Raw genomic sequence first — 18,270 nt, forward strand, 5'->3', positions numbered from 1 at the left:
GGGGAGCCGAGCGCCGCGCTCCGGCGGGTGTGCGCGCTGCGGGCGCCCCGTGTGCCCTTGCCCGGCGCTCCGGGTGCTCGGACGCCTGGCTCTGTTTATCCGGCGGTCGGGTTCAGACCGTCCTCACAGCGTCAGCCGGAGGAGAAGACGCCTCTGTTAGGGTCGGCGCCCCTCCGCCGGTGCCTTTCTGTGCAGCTCCTGCTCAGAAAGGTGGCGCCCCTTCTCTGCTCCTTGACCTCGGAGGCCTCTTCTCCAAACTACCTACCTAGAGAAGTAGTACTGAGTGTCACAGCAGGGAGTCCCCCACTTGAGACAGTCGAAAGACTTCCTCCCTGTACATGTGAGGACACATGGACGCACACACGTTCACGCCGCATAGAACCTTTGTTAAAATCGACTCTAGGGAGATCCAGGGCTCAAGATTTTTCACGAGAGGAGTTAGGCCCAGGAGCTTAATCTTCCCTTCCCACAATGAGTTCAGTTCCTACCCTTTCCTGCCAATTCCAGAATGTGAAAAATCTATCACCTTATCAGGACCATATGGTACAAGCCCTTCCCAAATCTTCAGATCCCTAAAAGTGTGTTGAAAGCAAAAAATCAAATTGAAGCGTTCAGGCTGTCTCCAAAAAGCAAAATCAACCACAACCAAATCCTGCACTTGAAATTCTGAAAGATAACTGGAATGTTTAGTCCGAGGGTTACAGATCAAAGCTTTCTTCCTCTTCTCCTTCTCCCTCTCCTTGGTGAGCTCCTAAGGAAAGGTTTTGACACTTTAATTGCTTCACTCTGCAAGTTGGATCCAAATATGACACAAAGCAAAGAAAAATCTGAAAGGGGCTGATCAATAAAAGCTCAAGTAGTTCCCTTCAAAAGGAAGGTCGAGAAAGAACTTTCACCTGGACCCCTGAGGTTAAGGGTCAGAGGCTGAAGACTCACCTGCAGGTTATCTTAAGAGCAGCTGCACTCCCTTATTTTCTTTGACTTTACCTTGGTAGCAGCTGCCTCTTGGGGCCCTTTTTCTGTCAACCTTGTTTGCTATATCCCTTTTTAAAATGAAATATTCTCCGCAGTTGCTCAATATTAGAATATCTAGATTCCTTACATAGTGAAAGAAATGCATTTGCCAGTAAAAGTTAGATGTTGAACTGAAGTCAATATTTGAAGTTGGAACCAAGAACCTTCTTTGTTCCTTACAAAATGCATTTTCATATATATATATAAGCCATCACTTTTCTCGCTACTGTTGCTGAATTACTACCCAAGAAATTAATTGGCTCATTTCTGGGGGAAATAAAAGGGATAGACTTTACTTAGGGATTAAGGAAGACACATGAAGTGACATAACTCATTCCTGGAAAGAGATTGCATTTGTCTAAGAACAATTAAAGTGGACTCTCAAGTCAGAAATGAACCAGTCCCCAAGCAGTTTTCTTCCTTCTCACCTGCGCACACATGAGCATGTGTGCATGCATACGTGTGTGTGTGTGTATATGTGTGTAAGGAAAATACAAACTACCATAAAAACCACTGGACAGCACATTTTCTAACTGCCCAAAGCCGGGACCTGGGAAGGAGAAGCCGTAGCATTTAGTTCTTCTTAAAACCACTACTGCCAAAAGTTGGTTGAAATTTCTTCCTGCTGGGCAGAAGCAGTGCACTCGGAGTTAACTTCAAGACCTGGTCCAGGACTGCTTCGCCCCAGGAGCATGCTTGCCAGTTTAAATTCTCTTCTGAGAATTAGGTCTGTTGCAATTACAAATTAACTCTTTCTGAAGGACTTTCTTTGTAGCACAAAGATGGACTCTATGACAGTCAAACCAAATACATCTGAAAGGGTAGTGACTTAATAGCTCCAGAAATTAAATCTCTGGAAGCTTCATTAAACAGTTAAATAATAACAATGAAAGACATCCCAGAGCTAGAGTGAAAATTTCTGAAAGGCAGAGTAAGGCAGAGAGAAGTATAACAGGAAGAAGAGAAATCCTTATAATTAAAATGAATCATGATTTTTTTTTCAGTACTGGTGATTTCAGCCAGTGCTTTCACACTGAGCTACATCCCCAGCCCTTTAAAAATTTTTAAATTTTGAAACAGGGTCTCCCTAAACAACTAAATTGCTCAGGCTGGACTGGAACTTGCAATCCTCCTGCTTCAGCCTTCTAGAGTGCTAGAATTACAGGTGTGCACCTCTTTGCCCGGATCTGAATCATGATTCTTATTAAATTCCTTTCCGCATTAAAATGTAAGGAGAAGCGAGAGATGGTAGTGCAAGCCTATAATTTCAGCATTCTGGGACACTGAGGCTGGAGGTTCATAAGTTTGAGCCCAGTCTGAGCAGTTTAGTGACTTAGCCAGAACTTGTCTCAAAAAAAAAAAAAAAAAAAAAAGTAGCTAGGAGGGATATAGCTCACAGCAAAGGCCCTAGGTTCAATCCCCAGTGCCACCCCCTAGAAAGCTTTATTGAATATAATGCAAATGGAGGAAACTAATATTTACATTACTCCTTTGAACATAATGACGTGTTGATTTCCCACTGACAAAAGAATTTGAGACTATTTTCCAAACCTTGGAATAGAGGTGCTTGTGTTGGAGTAATAGCTGACTCTTCAAGAATCTCTTTTAAGCCCAGAGAAATGAGCCCTTTAGCAATGCAGACAGTGGTTGAAGAACCAAGTGGTTTTCCAGTGAAGCCATAGCCTTGTCCTCACCAGCCGTATCTTCCAACCCAGAAAGCCAAAACAGAGAGCTGCACATAATGGTGTGACAGGATTCTTCCTTCCATGTGAAAAGATAAAGGAACATGCGTATGTCCTGAAACAGTTTCCGTCAGGGGACAAGATAATCCTTTATCTCAGTCAAATGACAGCATTTATGTTAATTGCATAGAGCAAACCATATGTTATGTCTTAGTATTGCCAAATGACAGAATTACTGAGTTGTAAATCATTTCTGACTACATCCAAAAGGCTATAGTTATACATTTTAAATATTCCAGCCCACACTTATTTCTCCAGCCCACATGGAGACAACCAACCTAGGAAGTCCCAAATCTTGACATCAGGAATTCTATAACGAAGAATACAGATGCACTCCCAGTGCTGTGTATCTACCACATGTCTTTGAAATCAAGACTTTGCCCAAAATGAGTTATCATATGACCTAACTACATCCCCTAATAGGCAACTTGCCATTATATACATGTGGCAGGCTCTTAGTGGATTTTAGTCGATAAACTTAATTCACATTTAGTTAGACACCATTGTCAACAACCTATAAATTTGGAAGGCCTCCTCCACCAAATGGAGTTGGTCTGTGCCAAGGGAAGGCAAACTAAGTTTACCAACGTTAAAGAGAAATATTACTAGGAAATTAAATCTGGTGTGTAGAAAGCAAACCAAAGCTAAATGTAAGTAACCATTTTAATGACCCCTAAACCTTTCTTATAGCACCTTCAACCAGGAACTGTATCTTGTCATTCAGCTGCTAAAATGATGTCCAGGTATCATATTTTATTGAATAGCTAAAGGTGGAATAAGAACATTATTCCTTGACCCAGTCACTGACAGACATTGGACTAATACAGAACAACAAAGTAGAGTGGGTTCACTTCTCTTAAATATTTTTAAAATTTAAACCATTTAAACCTCTTTGGTTTGGACCCTTACCTGAAGAAATCATTTGCAAAAGTAAGTTCTATACTGTGGAAGGATATTTTAGTGCAAAACCATTATGGAAAAAAAATCTAACAAAAGAATCTGGGCCATTGCTGCTCCTCATCCACCTGCATTGGAAATAGATCTGAATATTTCTGTTTATTCAGCTTCTTTAGTAGCCCCACAAGCCTGCAGTGTGTATAGTTACTAGGCAACCAGCAAGGCAGGGATGTTTATACCATTAGGTATTAATTATAGCAGAGCTTTATTTTTCTTAGAAAGTTTAAAAACTGCATAAATAGGTTGTGAGATCAGGCCATTTTCCTTCTCTGATTAGGACTCTGGAGCCAGCTAGAAAACCAAAGCTGAAATTTTATTTTCACTGTAAAGTATGTATTGTTTAATAATACAAAAGGAAATGTAATATTAGAAGGATAAGGAACCTCAGATGATTCCTTTCAATTTTAATAAATATGCAGATGGCATTTATGATTGATTCAGGATTTACTCAGGGTGCAGAAGTACAAAAAAGCCATAAATGAATAATTCTGTGTATAATTGTGATATAAAGCAATGCATCAACATTCTCTAGACAGTCATACTTACTTGATATATACTAAGTTAATAAAGCTTCTAATGCTTTGGGGTTTTGAGATAGAAATTTCACCTTACACTGCCCCCAAATCTCACTTGAACACAATATGCAGTTACTTTTGTCCATCAAGGTAGTTTCTTTATTAATTCAGATCAGCAGGGCTTATTTAAATTCACCTGCAAATGTGACGACATTATTTGAAAAGAAGGTGAGAGAGATAGCAGGCGTTGAATAACAGATAAATATAAAATATAATGATTCACAATATTTATAAAACAATGTCATATGGAAGGCTTAATTATATTTATGATTTTAAAAGTGAAAGACAAAACATTGGTATTGCTAGTTACATTCTGAGTAAAGTAAGATCACTCGCAGAATAAAAAATTACTTCTGACAAATCAACATTAAAGTTTAAGCAGCCTGGAATATTTTATTTGGGCAAAAAACATTTTACTACTGGAAATTTTTTATGTTAGCAATATAATAAATATTTTTTCTTTATGGAAAAAGAAGAGCCGGCCAGATACTGGCTGTTACTATCACAGTCAAATCCACTTTACCAGTGCAGCATCACTTCATGTTCATCATTTATCACTTTCAGTATTAACCTGTTTTTAAGAATCAAAACAGTTAGGGTGTATTTTACCACTGCCTTTTTCTCCCTTGGATACATGCTAAGGGCCTCCCTTTGTCAACTTTCAACCTCTTCCTCCTTACTCTTGACCATCCAGAAACTGAAATGCTATCACAAAACAATGCGCAAGACACAGGGCCCTCAAAAAACAGCTTCGCTTGACACATTTCAGCTGGGATCAGCCCCCCCACACACACACACACGCTCAAATTAGCCATACATGCCTACAGAAAATCCAGCCCCAGATTTTCAAATTTGAAGTGTTGGCCGTGGAGGAAGTCATAGCAGGTAACTGAACTGAACCTGTTCCAGATTCCCCAGCTTTGAGCAGTGGGTAAAGGGATATAAAAAACCCACATTGCATTATTCTGTTTTCTCTACAAAATCATAGTTAGAGCTATAAAAAAGGAACAAAAACAGCACCATATTTATACATGAAAAGTAAAACAATAACACTTTTAGAAGGAAAATAGTTTTATGAACTTGTAATTATGTAAGTCTTAATTTTAATGCAATCCAATTTTTTTTTTTTTTTTCTGTTAGGATTAGAGGGTTTTTTGTTGTTGTTTTGGTTGTTTTTTTATTTCTTCATGGTACTAGGGGATTGAACCCAGGGCCTTTGCACTGAATTACATTTTTAGCCCTTTTCTTATTTGTTTATTTTGAGACAAGATCTTGCTAAGTCACTAAGTTGCCTAGGCTGGGCTCAAACTTGTGATCCATCTGCTTCAGCCTCACAGCATGCTGGGAGTGCAGACCTCACTCATCATTCCTAGCTTGGCTAGAGGTTTATTTTGTTTTGTTTCAATATAGATGTGTGCTGTTTATATTATGATAGAGCTCCTAAGCCTCTCAGATACTGTTTTGTGCTGATTTTCTTGAAAGTCTCATCCTGCACATATTCAGCTTAGAATTCAGTTTAAAATTTGAGATGAGGTTATGTGCAAGTTTTTTCAATCTTTCTCTGAAGAGCCTCTCTAAAACTTTGTCCTTCAAATCTCAGATAGTCAGGCAACCCCAAAACCTCTCTTCTGTCTCCTTAGCCCAGTAAAACTCATCATTCTTCCCCAGCTCCTCCTAAATCTTTTTGGCACTATAATGCCTTCCCTCAGGAATAAGAGCTTCTAAAAGTCTTGTTCCAATTCATGGCCTGCTATGACTTGCTGCTAACAGTTGTTTTATGTACATTGTCCTCTTTTGTTTCTCTAGGAGGGTTGCTCTGACACTAGCTTCTCTGTCATGACTGAATTTGAAAACCATGTGTGTTTATTTTTAGAGAGAGGGTTTATATCCAAACTTCCTAATGTTTCTTGCCTAATTGGACAGTATCCAGGACTGTATTGTTTGTTTTTACATCCTGGGAGTAGAGGTGAGCCTAGCTTAGATTGTCCAGTTGCTATTGACAAATAGAATCCAGGCATTGATCTACTACTCTTCCCTAGTCAGACATGAAAAGTCATACCCACATTGCAGCTGTAGAATGTAATACCATGAAGTGCAAACTCTCACCAGGTTTCAAACGTGTGATGTTCCTCTTCTACGGCAGGAAGTGCCTGCCTGCATGAGTTTCAAAACAAATAAGAGGAAATTTGGGATTGAGAAGAGGAGATGAGGATAAGAATGGGGGTGGGGGGCTTGAGTTCGCTTCAGAATGCAAAAGACTAACAGTTCAGTGGGTGTGCTTCAGGGATCAAAGCATGTCAGATATGAAGATTCTGGGAAGCATCTGCCTGGGAAGGTTGGACAGATTTTCTAGGTTTCAAGATCAAATGAAGATCAGTGGTTCTGCACAATGAGCCCAGCACACAGCCGTCAGCCAACATTTATTCAGATCAATTGAATGGGACCAATACGTGGACACACGGAGGGAGCAAATAGCACTACTTACTTACTTTGTGTTATGGGCCCCTTTTGGCACTATAATGAAACCTATGGATCCTTTCTCAGAAAAAAACATTGAAGGTCCACAGTAAAACACACAGGATGGGCTGGAAACTGTCACTCAGTGATGGAGTACTTGTCTAGCACGAGTGAGGCCCTGGGTTCTGTCCTAACACTACAAAAAGACAAACAAGCAAATCAGGAGGATCCTAAAGGAAACTAGTTAATATAAAATCCAATGATCAAAATTATTCATATTAAAACAAATTTGTAAGGTAGTAATAAAAGTGTTTATTAACACAGTAAATATGAAATATAATGGCAAACCCCATCATAAATGTTAAAGTTTCCATGAGTGTAAATAAGTGATTTTTGAAATCCTTGTGACGACTGTACTATGATTTACAAATATCCACAATTTCTGCTGTGACATAGTCTCAAGTACTACTGCCAAGCCTATGGTGGCCTACATTCAAAACTGAAGTAAATGCTAATTGTAAATAACAGATTAATGAACATTAAGTATATTTTTTAATTTTAAAAAAGTTCATATTTTAAAATATTCATGGTTTTTAAGAATATACTACATATATTTTTTTACCTGTTTTGATGGCTCAATCAACTAAGTAGGATATGCTGAGAAGAGAGTTTAAAGACTCCCAAATGCCTCATCATCCAAACAAAATATTAGTCAGGTCACTTACTGTAGAAAAGCAGGTAAATGCAGGGTATATGAGTAAGCACCTCCTTCTAGCTGTGTGGCCTTGGGCATGTGTAATGTCTCTGTTATTTCTTCGGTGAAGTGGCATTCATAATGGTTCCTTCTACAAGGTGTTGAGAGGATTAAATTAACTCATTTAAAGCGATTAGAACAGTTCCTGAGCCTACAGCGAGCTCCTAGTAGGTTTTTACATTTTTACAGTTTTCATCTTCCTATTCCTGTTAAAAATTAAGAATTATCCTAATATACTTGAAGTTTCATAAAGAAATTTATAGAATTTAATAAAGTGGTCCCACAACCTACAACAGTGCTAACAAGGGTATTTATGTAATTTTTAAATTTTAAACCAAACAGTCCATGATTTTAGATTAAATATTTAAAACTCAGTAATAGCTTGCAAAAATCTTAACAGAGCAATTTAGGATGGGTCATATAAATTGGAAGGTTAAATTGGTTTATATTATGTTTAAGGGAAGCCTCTTTATGAAATGAGAAAATAAGTTTTAATCAAATAGCACATAGTACTGCTTTAAAATATTATTATTAGGGGTTACACAGAGCTGCAGTCACAAGCTCTAAATTAATTTAGGATATTAAATCCAAGTCTAAGGCTAGGGATACACCTATAGTCCAACACTTGGGAAGCTGAGGCAGGAAGATTGCCCTGAGTTTGAAGCTAGCGTAGGCTACATAGTAAATTCAAGTCCAGCCTAAATAACTAGTGAGACCCTGTTTCAAACCCACATACAAACAAACAAACCTAGCTTAATCTGAACCAGTGGACTAAATCAAGTAAACAGACATGTTTTGTATGATTCATACAATTTTCCAACGTCTCAAAAATTCAGATGATCTGATACTATGGGGCTCATACTGAATCCCCAGGATTGAGACAGGACCTCTCCAGTTGGCTGGAATCTCCACCTGTCCTGTTTTATTTCATTTTACTTGCTTATTTCTTATAATCACGTTACTTGCTTGTCTTCCATAAGGTTTTAAATTCATCTCTTAATTCTAATTTCCAATGGAAATTTCTAATGGAAAACATTGTAGCTCATGTGATTCATGTAAGATGTAATGCATCTTATTCATTTCAATTAAAAAGTAGAGGCAGGGCTGGGGATTTAGCTCAGCGGCAAAAGCACCTGCCTGGCAAGCGCAAGGTCGTGAGTTCGGTTCCCGGTACCTGAGAAAAACAAAACAAAACAAAAAACCAAACAAACAAAAAAGTAGAGGGAAGAAACTTGGATTTAAAATCATGTCTAAGTCCTTGTCATAGGTAGAGTGTCTAGATATTCACCATCAACATACATGGTAATTTATAAGTATTCTGAAAAATGTTGGTATAAGTACCTGCTCTCAAGAGACACATTCATCCTTTGCTATCCCGGAAGTGACCTTTTATTCCTCAGCTCAGCTCCAGTATAGAGTTTACAGACCTGCAGCAGTATGAGGTACTTGGATGCCACTCAGAAGCATTTCCACACATTGACTTGTTACCTGCAATCCTGAAATTTGTCAAAAGCAGTCCTCACTAACAATAGGCATTGTAGAAAAACTTGCTTTTTTGGGTGGGGAGCTACTGAAAATGAGGTCAGTTTTTTCTTACTCAGGTTGGGCTGCTATAACAAAGATTGTAGACAAGGCATCTTAAACAGAAGAAATTTATTTTTCATAATTCTGTAGGCTGGGAAGTCCAACATCAAGACTATGTTGGTTCTTATTCAAGCGTTTTTGGTTTGCAAATGGCCAGCTTCTTACTGTGTCCATATATGGACTTTCCTGAGTGGGTACAGAGGGCTGGTGAGACTCTTAGTGACCAGGTTGCCAATATCAAGCTGAAGCAATCTTTGACTGTGAGGGTTGGGAGCGAGCTCCAGTTCAAGCACTATTTGTGTAGCTTTTTTCAATGTTAATCTCACTTGTCCATATTAATTTCATTTAATCCTCACAGCAACCTGGTAGAGCAAATACTGCAACAATCATTTCCATTTTAAGAGACATAAACAGAATTACTGAAAATCGGGAACTTGCCTCAGGTCACAAGAAAATCATGCTTCAGAACTTTGTCCTTCAAACTATAACAAGTTGGAAATGCAGTTTCCTCATTCAGCCCTCGCAGGAAGGCTCCAGAGGGGCATGAGCATGCTTGCACATTGCATAGGCCACTCGGGGGGCGGCATGCCAGACTGAACTGGGTCACCGTGGTGGAGCTTCTGTCCTGCACACGTTTCTGAGTTCTTCATTAAAGAAATGCCTCCAAGGTTAAGCGTGGAAGGAGATTCTCTTTCCCTCATTACCACATTTTTTAAAAAGTGAAATTTCCCCTGTCAGAACACATCAAGATACCATGGTGACAATTGCTATAGAAATGCTAGATTTAGAAAGAAATGAGATTTCAATTCTGTTTCCTGATATCTGTGTTCAACAGGCCAAACCAAGCGTATGTGAGCTGCAAGACTAAAAAGGACCATCTGCCCAAATATCTTGTCTGCTTTCTCCTTCAAAATCTTAAGTTCCCACACTTACTAAGACTTTTCAGAGTCTGTGCACAGAATAAAATCCTAGCCTGATGTTTCCTGGCACACAGATAAACTAGGATAATATTAGCAGGGCTTTCCTTTTCTTTTTAAAAAATAATTATTCACTTGAATCTAGGTCAGAGTCATTAAATCAAATGATGATAAGGGCCAGTTGTGTAGGATACCTGGCTAACGCTGACCAGGGAACAAGACAGGAGGGAATGCTGGGGACTTGACTCCACAGGAACACGCAGGCTCTTTTCAAACAGAGGAGAATAGTCTTTTTAAGAAAATGAAGAAATTGAATGTTTATAAAAAATTTCTCATTTGAAAACTATATCTGCCAGTTAAATTTATACATGGTGGCCAGTTTTCACCCTCTGATCCGTGGATGCCTCAAATGAAAGAATTAACTCCCCCTAGCCATAATACAGAAAAATAAAGGAGGTCAGTAAAATGTGTGTATTCCTCAAGTAACCCTATTGAGTAAGCTTGTTTTAGAGGTTAAACTGTTAAGTATTTAATAAGCAACTGCATATTTTAATAAGCATCTGCAGATCACTCTTAGACCACCTTTTGTGACACACCAGAAGCTACTCACAAACTATCCACTTCTTTCTTGTGGGCTGAGCACATCACCAAGCACAGAAGTTTTAGGAGTGAATAAAATCTTCCATATCCTAGTACTATACAGTAAACCATGTAGATATTTAATAAAAGTTTAACTAACTGAAGCCAGGTATACTAGCATATGTTTGTAATTCTGGTTCTCAGTAGACTAAAGCAGGATGATCAAGAATTCAAGGCCAGCCTAGGATAGTTCCAGGTTATTGTGGACAACATAGTGAGACACTCTCAAACAAACAAAAGGTTGAATTAACTCACTTCCTAATTTTCGTCAAGTAATGAAGCCCCCGAGATACAAGATATGCTAATATAGGGAAATCAATTTGCATTGGAGTTGGGAAGAAGTGCAAGGAAAATTCTGTACCTTGAAAAATTATGTGGGGAGAGCAGGACTGACTGGCCTACCGTGAGTGTCTGATCGCCAACAGTACTTAGAACTAGTTAAGGGCACCAAGGTAATCGTACCTGTTTCATCTCAAAAGCAAGGTTTCATATGGTGGAAAATAATTATGGCCTGAAACTGTAGCAATTACTAAATTCATTTGTCAAAATTATGTTGGTTGTGAATTATGGTGGTCTACAAAGAATGAATAGTAATAGAAATCTCTCAATCAAAATACAATAAATATTGATATTTTAATTCTAACTAGATTTTCAGCTCTTAATTTTCCTTGTAACTCATTTATATATTCCTCTCATTATCTTTGGAGTGAATCACAAAATTCCATTTATTAGAAATATCTGTGGAGAAGCATTTCCTGCTTCTCAGGATGGTAAATTTTTAATCAGTGTTGATTTTGGAACAACAGTGTGGCAGATATTTGAAAAGGTGAGGGTTTTTTCAAAATTAATTATTTTGGACGGCCAGCATAATAAAAATATTAAGAAACAGCTATAATAAAACAACACAAAATTACTGTCAGCCTTTTCTTACTAATTATGGTGAGGAGCTCCTGGTTCCATACTTTTTTCTTTCTCCCTGGACTCTCTTGTGCTCTGTCTGCATCCTGGACCTCACTGTGGAACCCTCTGAAGCTTTCATAAACCAGGCCCGCCAACTCCAACAGCTTTATTCTCTCTATTACCCCTGTGGAATTGTCTCATTTGTTTTGTGACATTTGGCTACTCTCATGTGAGTATGGGCAAACTTTTTCCATAAATTATTTATTCATAAATATTTTGGGGAATGCATATTGTATTCACCTCTGCCCCTGCAATGTGAGAGGGGCTCTGACTGAGTTTGGGTAAAATTCTATTCACAAAACAAGTGTCAGGCCATATTTGGCCTGCTAGCACTATTTTATCTCGACCTGTTTCAAATTCAAAATCATCTACATTTTGCATTATTTGCAATATCTTATCTTCCCAAAGAAATCTTTAACTGTGTTCTATACGTGTACTAATTCCTCATAATGAATTTAATTATGTGCTGAAAACATGTACTAACAAAAAACACTTTAAAAGCTAAAACAAAACAACTGGGATGAGGGAAAGTAGAAAAAGAAAGAAGGAAGGGAAATATATATACAAACACACACACACACACACACACACACACACACACACACACGACAGCTAAGATAATTGTACTACTAATTTGTATTGCTTTATTGAAAGGGACAGTTAATGATTAATGGTTTGATCAGTCTTGCATGCCTGCATCTGGTAATCTGAGCAACTACTTAGAAGATAACAATAAGTAGTACAACAACCATTGTTGATTTCTTATCATCTTGTTTTGAAATTCTGTATCCTTTTTATAGTTTTTGTGTTGTTTTATTTTTGTCTTTGTTTTGTTATTTTGTTTTTGTTCTTTTCTCTTTAAAATAAAACAACAGAAAAGAGAAATTTTTAATCCTTTGAAGACTAGAAGTCTTTATTCTGTTTTGTAACACTGATAGGACTTAACTACAAAGTCTTGACCATAAGTTGAGTTTGAAGAATGTTTGTTCATTGAGTATTAGCTAATCATTTGACTTTGTGTGGAGAGATTCTCAGAAGATGACAGCATTTTTAATGGAACAGACCTTGGCTGTTATCCATCCTCTAACTTTATAGATGAAAGCAAAACCTAAATGGGCTTATTATTTTGGCCACACAGTAGGTTCCGTTATCTCTTCAAACATAAATGCAACTCTAGTGACCCTAACTTTATCAGCCGTCTGTTAACATGGTAATAAAATGGCTTGAACTCCTATCTCACCCAGCCCTGGTATATCCAGTGCATGCACACACACACACACACACACACACACATTTGGTAGTACTGGGGATTGAACCCAGGACCTTCGATTGAGCTTCATCTCCAACCTTTTTTAACCTTTATTATGAGGTAAGATTTTACTGAGTCATGAAATAGCCCATATTGTGCTTGAACTTCCTGTTCTCCTGCCTCAGCCTCCTGGAATGACAGGCATGCACCACCACATCGAACTCCTTTTTTTGTAGTATTTAAAAAAATTTCCTAGAGGTATTTCCAGTTCCTGATGTCATCCCTCACTTGCTGCTCTGCATTCCTACCGGTTGACCCACTTACCCTCATACCTCTATTCTCAGCTTTGTCTTTTTAAAAAATTCACATTTTACTCCCAATGCCTCTTTTGATGTATTTTAAAGTACGTCCCCTACTTATTTAAAAATGCATCTCTCACCTCTGCTGCAAGTCACCAATGTTTGTATATTCCCAGCAGCTAAGAGAGTGGTTGAATTTACTTTCAGGAGTTTAAGTTATAAAGCAATGTTTTTAAAAATATTACATTGCATTGTTATAGTACTAAATGGGGTTTTTCTTATTATAACAACCCTATACCCACTGCCCTTACCTCCACAGATCCTAATTGTCAATTCTAAACTCAGAAATCCATGCCTCTCTGGGGAGAATTATTGAGCCAAAGATGCTAAATATAGTCCTAAACCTGGTAGAAAATCCAGTGTATATTTACAGAGTGAGAAGGCTCTGTACAGAGAAGGGGTAGCTCATGGTAACATTCTGCTACTCCTGGATTCATACCCAAAGCAGGCAGCCAACTTTACATAGTTCATTAGATGGAAGTAGGATAATCTCAGCAGCCCAACTGATAAAGATGTTATGCCTAAAGTGATCTCAGGATGTACATGATCAGAGATTTAAGATATCCAGCAAATAGCAATAAGGGCTTTTATCTAAAGAAACAGTTCACACAGTAGATCAGTGGAAATAGTAATGGTGTAAGACTTGAATGGTTTAATACAACTGAAGGGTAAAAATTAAAAGATGCTTTAGAACAGAGGGCATTCTCTTAACTATATCTAGCTAACAATGATCACAAAATCCTTATACAGAGTAGATTGGAATAAACATCACTACCCCACCGTATACTATTTGATTTGTGTTTAGTAAGTGATAGGACCTCAGAATAGAAATCACATTCCATTGTACAAATTCTCTAATGCTCAAGTAATCTTTTTTTAATAATTTATAACACAGCTATTGAAATTGGGGAACAAAGGCTTCAACTTTTAACATGCTCATTTTATGTTTCTGTTATTATATATTATGTTGGATATTTAACCAACATAAATCTTAAACCTCAACCAAAATACTACAAATTGACTCTTTTATGACTTTTTAAACAACTGAATAAAAGTATGACAGAGACAATGCTACCTGTTTTCTAAGTGCCATTTTATCATGCGAGGAGATGACATTTCCCGGATCACCAGGTAGTTCATTCAGGGTACTGTAACCAGTTCTAGTTACCTGGCTATAAAAAGAAGCAGCACATGTACTTTCCAGACCAAAGCGTAGAAATGGCAGTGATCTCGTTTTCCTTGCTCAGCCACCTCTATGTCAGTGATTTCAGATGCCAAAGCTGCAAGGTGAACCTGTGAGTCACCAAATTATGCCTTATAAAGTTGTCTCCCAGAGAAACGAAGTTCACTGCGTTATGCCACTGAGTGTGGGGCATAATTTTTAATGTAGCATCCTAGACTCTCCTAACTAACATGGGAAATTGATAGTTAAGATGAAGTAACTAAGTAGGTATTTAAATTACTGGGAAAAATATAAAAATAAAATGTAATTACAAGTTTGAATTCGAGAATATTTCATGAGAAATAGTTTTAAGACATTCTGTAATACTCAATGAGATAATGAACTATGTTAAGGAGGAAAATCCAAATAATCTTAGGCTGCATTAAAAGTTACCAAATGATATATTTTTAGAAGTTGCAAGCAAATGTATGTGTGTGTGTGTGTGTGTGTGTGTGTGTGTGTAGCTGGGGATTGAACCTAGGCCCTGCACATACTCAGCACATATTCTACCACTGAGTTGCAACAGCAACCTTATGTTTAAGAAATCTTTATAAGGTCTTGTTTTATTTTTGTTTTTTTTGTTGTTGTTGTTTTGTTTTTTTTTTGTTTTTCTCCGGTACCGGGAACCAAACTCATGACCTTGCGCTTGCCAGGCAGGTGCTTTTGCCGCTGAGCTAAATCCCCAGCCTCTAGGTCTTGTTTTAAACATTACTGATCCTTGGTAGAGTTTGTTCATCAGCAAGACCCTAAAATTACAGAAAATACAAAAAACTATTTACATTTCAAAGAGTAGTGCTGACTCTTGTGTAGATGCATATTAAATTCAGCCATATAGACTACTCCCTGAATTTATTTCGTGGCCCTTCTCCACGTTAAGAAAAGACTGGCTTTCAGTGCTCTAGGTTGGGCATTGTCAGATTATAAACCCATCCTGTGACCTATTTCTGCAAATACTCTTTTATCAGAACACAGTCATGTTCCTTAATATTTATATACTGTCTATGGCTGTTTTTGCTCTACAGCAGCTAAGTTGATTAGTTGCAACAGATACTATCTGATCTGCAGACCCTAAAAATGTTTGCTCAGTGGCAATTGATAGGAAAAGTTTGCTAACCACTACTCCATGGAAATGAGGCCATGTCAGAGATGCAAAAACAAACACAAAAGTTTTATGCTTTGAATCCTTCTGCAAATTTCATCTTTTTTTATTAGTATATGTTTGCAGCACATAATGTTTACATTCTTTGTGTGGATTTGTACATCTACATAGAACCCATACCTTGCATAGGGTAAAAAATCATGACATCTTTCTGGTTAATTTAAATTCTGAATTATAATATCAAAAGGTAGTTTCAATTTACTATGTACGAAGTTCCTATTCAGTACTGACTGTGCTGCTTCTAGTTCATCCAGTTATCCTCCACATTGCCAGAATGATCTTTCTAGTTGTTGGTAAGATTTAAAATAAATAGCTGTTTTATTCTGTTTCTCCCCTTGGATACTATTCCACAGCTTCCCATTGCACCGTTTCAAGAACAGATTCTTTTGCTGTGAATAATCTATCTAGCCTTCCCAGACAATCTTCTTCTTTTTTTTTTTTTCTGCCAGGGTGTTTTTTTCTTCTTTTCTCACTCAGAAGTTTTTACTCTTCTTCTAGTGTGTTTTATCAGGGAGAATTGCCGCTTCCTGAAAGTAATAAAAAACTACAATGGCTTATGTGAATGAGTTATTTTCTTTCTTGTTGTAAAATAAGAAGTTGGAAAGTGAGTGGCTGCTGGATTGATCTAGTAAATCAACAATGTCTAGGCTTTATTTCATGAATCACTAGGCATCTCCTTCATGGTCATAGGATGACAACTGCAGCACCTGCTATCATATTCATATTCAACCAGGAAACATGGAGAAGAGAGAGATATGAACCACAGCTGCCTTTTATCAAGAAAGCAAACACTTTGCAAGAAATCCCAAGTAGAATTCTCTTCATAGGAGGTCTTACCCAGAACTAAATCTTATGGTTATATAATCACCTCTTGCTGGGAGTCTGGGAGAATATTTAACTTTTCTAGATCCTAAATAGAGGCACACAAGGACAAAAGGATCAGAAAATTGTGTCAAGTAATCCATGCAAAAAGATGTGCTGTGTACACATGAGTTACTCCTCCACACTTATGCACGTTTCCACCCTAATGAAAACATTCCCTTCATTCTACTTATTCCAAACCTTACTCTTTGTGTTTTCAGTATCCAGCTTTACATTCTATTCCCTTCGTTATACTTTTCCTTCTCTTTTAAATTGGGGTCTTGCTGTATTGCTTGGGCTGATTTTAAACTCCTAGACTCAAGCAGTCCTCTCATGTCTGAATTCTAGGTAGCTGGGACTCTGTCGCACCCTCTTCTGGTTTAATGTCTCCAGTGAATTTACTCTGAATGACTATGATCTCTCCTTTCTGTGAATTTTTCTCATGCCTGCAAACACATGAAATCTCAGTCTGTTAATTGTGCTCTAGCTACGTCACATATGCTTCTTGTTGTTTCCCTACTAGGACTCTCACATTCTTACTGGCAAAAGCATCTTCAGTATCCTCTCCCAAAGACAGTTTCTTTCAGATAAAAATAGTCTATAGATGATAAGTTCTTTTTTATTTATTTAGTAGCTCTGTTTCAAAGGACTTCATAGATATTAGTAATTTTCTTTCTTTCTTTCCTTTTTTTTGGGGACAGGGTTTTGAGACAGGGTTGCTCTCTGCAGGTCAGGCTGTTCTTGAACTCACTTTGTAGCCCAGGCTGGCCTGAAACTCACACCAATTCTCCTGCTTCAGCCTCCCAAATGCTAGGATTATAGGCACGTGTCATCAGACCCAGCCTAGTAATGATTTTTTTAAGGTGTTACATAAGTTATGACTTCACAATAATGAGAGTATCCTTAAGCCAAACACAAGAGTCACTTTATGGTTACATCTCATTTATATTAATAAAATTAACATTGTTAATAAGATAGAAGGTACTGATCTTCAAGTGCATCTGTATAGTTATAAAAACTATCGATTTCACTACCTAAGGGTTGATTATTTTGCTTGCTAGAGTAAAAGCTAAATCATACAAATTACAGAGGAGGCTGTCTCACTGAAAATAATGTGGCATATTAGCTGGGAATTTCAGTAGAGGTTTGGTTCTTAGTAACTCTGGATATAGGACACATTTAAAAAAAGAAAACTGTTTTCTAGATCCCTAGGCTACTTTTTAAAAGGTCTATACTGTTTTTGGTGCTTAATTTCTGACAAGGTAAATCTGTTTTTCATCCAGCTCCACCTTAGGGCTTTAAGTTTTCCTTTCTAAAGGATTTTTTTCTGAAGTAGATTTCCAAAGCAGGTTTGTTTTTTCATGTGAAATGTTTTCCACATCAGAAGAATTTTTTCTCCAAACAAATTATGAAATAATTTGGAAATTGTTTTAATTTCTTGGTGGAGATTTGAATGATTGCATATAATTTATAACAATTTATATGAGTACAAATGTGGGGATACTTTTGAAAAAAATTAAAAAGAATGAATGAAAGAATTTTTAGGTGATTTAAAGTAAGTCTCAATGTTGGGTATCACAAAGATTTTCTCCTTTCCCAAACCCTACTCAGCCTCTCCTGAACTCTTTTTCGACTAAGAACTTTGTGACTTGCATGTTTATCTCTTTATTACCTGGTCTTAACAAAAATCCTGAGAACTCTCGTTAGCCAGAGTCTCCCACCCTTCCTATCTGATCACCTTCAGTATCTGATTGGTGCTTTGCCCTCCCCCAGATGACATCCGACCTTGCTGGCCTACCTTCATCAAGAATCCTGTTAGGT

Source organism: Chinchilla lanigera, unplaced genomic scaffold (genome assembly GCF_000276665.1).
Source record: "Chinchilla lanigera isolate Chin_1 unplaced genomic scaffold, ChiLan1.0 scaffold00031, whole genome shotgun sequence".
NCBI lineage: Eukaryota > Metazoa > Chordata > Mammalia > Rodentia > Chinchillidae > Chinchilla > Chinchilla lanigera.